We start from the raw sequence: 5,379 nt of genomic DNA on the forward strand, positions 1-5,379 counted from the left end.
TACCATCGGAGGTCGTTTGGTTTGGAAAATACATAGACGAAGTTAGTGACGTGAGTTGATATGGCATAGCAATTTATGTGGTAATGTGCACATATATGTGAGGTTAACATTTTCCAATGAAATTCCATGAGATTTTTCGTCTAGTATGCCTCACATTAACAATGTAAATCATCACACAAATGAAAAGTTCAAAATTTAGAATCATATGTCTCATTGACATTTAATCGAACACATTGTGTGCATTTGAAATTTCCTTCACTTTGCTTTTGATTTACACTTAGGGCTAGTCCACAATTCACAATGCAATCACAATGTAAAACTTACCCAATTCGAAAATGTAAAGAAATCAAAGAAGAATTTTAAACTTTGCATAGAAATTCAATTTCTTACCTTTTGATGTTTGTGAAAGGAGAGTGAAAGTTCTGCTCCAAAAGTCTTGATAATATATGCCAATGTTGGGATTAATTTGGGGTTAGGATGAAATGTGCAAGAGTGGTGGTGAGTGAAGTGGTGAGTGAAAGTGGATTTGGGAGGGGGAAATCGTGTGGGAGTGAAATGGGGGGGAAATGGTTCGGTTTAGCAAGTGACGGGTTTAAAACCCGTCACTTTTGCTCCATGCGGCCGCATGGTGTAAATTTATTGGCCTCCCTTGGTTTCGGTAAGGGTCCATGCGGCCGCATGGACCAACCAATTTTTTTTTTAAAATTATAATTATAACCCCAAAATTGACTCGACTCTACACATTCGAAATTTTTTTTTAAACATCTTAAAAATAAAACTAATGATTTTGAACCCCAAAATTCTTAACTTCACACTCAAACACCCAAAACATTATCTTTAACCTCGACTCATGCAACTATAAACATGTAGTGCCTAGACTATTATGCGTGAATGATCGATGACACATATGAAATGTAAACAAATTCCAAAATAAATGCAATAAAATAAATTGAAGGATACAGTGGGTTGTCTCCCACCCAGCGCTAGTTTATAGTCGATAGCTCGACTTTCCTGCATCTTCTTCATGTTGGGTTATTGAGTTGCACAGTGGACTTCTGCTTAGGGAAATTACAGCCCCAATAGCGTTTCAGTCTTTGCCCATTGACGATGAAAGTGCCTTTGGTCTCGTGACTTACTTCAATAGCCCCATATTGCATCACCTTAGTTATGGTATAGGGACCCGACCACCTTGTTCTTAGCTTTCCTGGGAAGAGTTTGAGTCTAGAATTGTACAATAACACTTTTTGACCAACTTCAAACTCTCGCCTCTGAATGTTTAAATCATGCCATCTTTTGGTGCGCTCCTTGATCAATTTTGAGTTCTCATAAGCTTCCATTCTCATCTCATCCAATTTATTAAGTTGCAGCAGTCGTTTTTCACCAGCAACCTTGAGATCCATATTCAACTGTTTCATAGCCCAATATGCTCGATGCTCCAACTCCAATGGTAGATGACACGCTTTCCCAAAAATCAGGCGGTATGGAGACATTCCTATTGGTGTCTTAAATGCTGTTCTGTAAGCCCATGATACATCGTCAAGCTTCTTAGACCAATCTTTTTGGGATGAGTTCACTGTAACTTCCAGTATTCTCTTTAACTGCCTGTTCGGAACTTCAACTTGCCCATTGGTTTGTGGATGATATGGAGTTGCTACTTTATGTTTCACCCCATATTTGTTCAATAGCTGCTCTAATTGACGATTTATGAAGTGTTTGCCTCCATCACTTATTATTGCCCTTGGTGTACCATATCTTGTATATATGTACTTCTTCAAGAACCCTATCACCACTTTCACATCGTTAGTAGGCAATGCAACAGCTTCCACCCACTTAGAGACATAGTCAACGGCCACCAAGATATATTGATTTGAGTACGACGGGGGGAAAGGTCCCATGAAGTCTATTCCCCATACATAAAATATTTCAACCTCCAAAATGTAATTTAGTGACATCTCATTTCTTCTTGAGATATTTTCGGTTCGTTGACATTTATCGCATCTCTTCACATACTCGAATGTGTCTCTGAATAAAGTAGGCCAGTAGAAACCCGACTGTAGTATCTTTGCAGCAGTCTTTGAAGCTCCAAAATGCCCAGCATATGCAGAAGAGTGACAATGTTCTAGAATCTCAGGTACTTCATCTGCAGGAATACATCTTCTGATTATCTGATCTGCGCCTCTTCTGTAGAGAATGGGATCCTCCCAAAAGTAATATTTCAACTCTACGAAGAACTCTTTCTTTGATGGCTAGAATAGTCTGGTGGCGGGATGGACTTAGCAAGGTAGTTAACGATATCAGCGTACCATGGGACTATTTCTACTCCAAAAATTTGCTCATCTGGAAAGATTTCATTGATGTCCACTGACATCTCATGTTCATCCCTTTCCAATCTTGATAGGTGGTTGGCTACCACATTTTCACTGCCCTTCTTATCCTTGATCTCAATATCGAACTCTTGCAACAACAATATCCAACGGATCAATCTCGGCTTAGCATCCTTCTTTGTCATAAGATACTTCAGAGCGGCATGATCTGTGTAGACGATAACCTTAGACCCAACAAGATACGATCTGAACTTGTCGAATGCCTAAACCACAGCTAGCAATTCCTTCTCGATCGTAGCATAGTTGATTTGGGCGTCATTCAAAGTTCTACTTGCATAGTATATCACATGAAAGATTTTATTCTTTCTTTGTCCCAATACCGCACCAACTGCATGATCACTCGCATCGCACATTAGCTCAAAGGGCAAATCCCAATCAGGTGACAATCACAGGCGCTGTTGTGAGTTTTTCCTTCAGAGTGTTGAAAGCTATCAAACATTCCTCATCAAGCTCAAAAGTTACCTCTTTCATTAGCAAGTTGCACAGAGGCTTGGTGATTTTGGAGAAGTCCTTTATAAACCTCCTGTAAAACCCTGCATGACCAAGGAAACTTCGAACTCCTTTTACTGATGTAGGTGGTGGTAGTTTCTCAATAACCTAAATTTTTGCCTTATCCACCTCTATCCTCTTTGCCGATACTCTATGTCCCAAGACTATTCCCTCTTGAACCATGAAATGACATTTCTCCCAGTTCAATACTAAGTTCGTTTCTCTACATCTTTGCAAAACCAAATTTAAGTGATCTAAGCACTCATCAAATGAGGTCCCAAAGATCGAGAAGTCATCCATAAAGATTTCAATGAATTTCTCTACCATATCTGAGAAAATTGCCATCATGCATCGCTGAAATGTGGCAGGAGCGTTGTAAAGTCCAAATGGCATTCTTCGGTATGCAAAGGTACCATAGGGGTATGTGAAGGTGGTCTTCTCTTGATCATCTGGTGCCACTGGTATCTGATTATAACCCGAATATCCATCCAGAAAGCAGTAGTGGGAATGGCCTGCCAATCTCTCCAACATCTGATCTATAAACGGAAGAGGGAAATGATCTTTCCTTGTAGCGGTATTTAGTTTACGGTAATCAATGCAAACTCTCCACCCTGTTACCGTCCTTCTCGGAATCAACTCATTCTTTTCATTCTGAACCACTGTAATTCCTCCTTTCTTGGGCACAACTTGCATAGGACTAGTCCATTTACTATCTGATATCAGGTAGATTATTCCAGCATCCAAAAGTTTGATCACCTCAGCTCTTACTACCTCCTTCATGTTTGGGTTTAGCCTTCTTTGACTTTCAACTGTTGGTCGAAAATTCTCCTCCATGAGAATTTTATGCATACATAAGGAAGGGCTGATCCCTTTGATATCAGCTATGGTCCACCCAATTGCTTGCTTGTTATCTCGAAGCACCCTAAGCAGTTTTTCCTCCTCCACCTCACTAACCATGTTTGAAATTATCACTGGAAGTGTATTGGACTCCCCCAAATATGCATATCTTAAGTGTGGGGGCAGCTGCTTAAGTTCCAACTTTGGTGGCTTCAAAATAGATGGCTGTGATTTCTCTGGCCCTGTCCCAAGCTCCTCAAAGTATCGTTTCCGTGTGTAAGGTGGGTTGGACTCCAACAGTCTTGCACACATTTCTATGTCTTCAGAATTAGAATTCGTGGATTTAGAATATGCAATGCAGGCTTCCAATGCATCTGATGGATTTTGCAGTGTAAATGACTCTTCAATCATTTTATCGATCATGTCAACCCTGAAACATCTGTCAGTCTCTATTGGCAATTTCATGGCCTTGAAGACATTGAATGAAACCTGTTCTTTTCCCAATCTCAGTATCAACTGCCCATTCTGAACGTCGATCAAAGCTCTGCCTGTGGCTAAGAATGGTCTGTCTAGTATTAAAGGAACATCTTTATCTTCTTCCATATTCAGAATCAGAAAGTCTGCTGGGAATATGAACTTCTCCACTTTAACCAACATGTCTTCAATTATTCCTCGTGGATGTGTTAATGATCTGTCAGCCAGCTGTAAGGTCACTGTGGTAGCTTTAGCTTCTCCCAATCCTAATTTCCTGAAAACAGACAATGGCATTAAGTTAATACTTGCACCAAGATCACATAAAGCTTTATCAAAATAAAATTCACCAATGGTACAAAGGACAGTGAAACTCCCAGAATCTTTCAATTTTGGTGGGAGCTTTCTCTGAATCCTGGCACTGCACTCCTCTGTTAGCATAACTGTCTCATGATCTCCTAGCTTCCTTTTGTTTGACAGGATGTCTTTTAGGAATTTTGCATAGCTAGGCATTTGAACTAGTGCTTCAGTGAATGGGATGTTGATATGGAGCTTCTTGAAGACCTCGAGAAATTTCTTGTATTGCTGTTCCATCTTTTGCTTCTTCAGCCTCTGTGGGAACGGTATGGGTGGCTCATAGGGGTTCACAGCTATAGTTTCTTTATCCCTTGAGTTTCCTTTATTTGCTCTCGGTGTTGGCTCTTCTGTCTGTTTTTCTTGTTCCAAATTCTATTCTACATCGGGAGACACCTCTTCTCTGTTTGCCATGGGATTATTCACTTGTCTCTCAGGCAATTCCACTCCACTTCTCGTTGTTATAGGCTTTGCATGCTCTTTCGGATTAACTTCTGTGTAACTTGGCAGGCTACCTGGTGCTCTATCTATTAATGCAACTGCCATCTGTCCCATCTGAGTTTTCAAATTCTTAATGGCTGCATTCTGATCTTGAAGACTGGCTTCTGTCTTTTTCATGAATTGGTTGTTCGCCTCCATATATTGGTTGGTCTGTTCCATGAATTTGCCAAACATTTCTTCCAATTGAGGCTTCTTCTCTTGCTGTTGGTATTGCCCTTGTGGCCTGTTTTGATTTTGGTTGCTCCAAGAGAAGTTGGGGTGCTTTTTCCAGCTTGGGTTGAAGGTTTCTCCATACACATTATTCTGCTGGCGTTGTCCCTATTGAGCAAAATCTGCTTGCTCT

At 40.4% G+C, this 5,379-nt stretch overlaps 1 pseudogene; it reads right to left on the bottom strand.

The window, feature by feature from the left end:
- Nucleotides 1-977: 977 nt before the first annotated feature.
- Nucleotides 978-4,313, bottom strand: LOC111412746 (annotated as a pseudogene).
- Between the last annotated feature and the right edge of the window lie 1,066 nt (nt 4,314-5,379).

Source organism: Olea europaea, chromosome 16 (genome assembly GCF_002742605.1).
Source record: "Olea europaea var. sylvestris chromosome 16, O_europaea_v1, whole genome shotgun sequence".
Taxonomy (NCBI): domain Eukaryota; kingdom Viridiplantae; phylum Streptophyta; class Magnoliopsida; order Lamiales; family Oleaceae; genus Olea; species Olea europaea.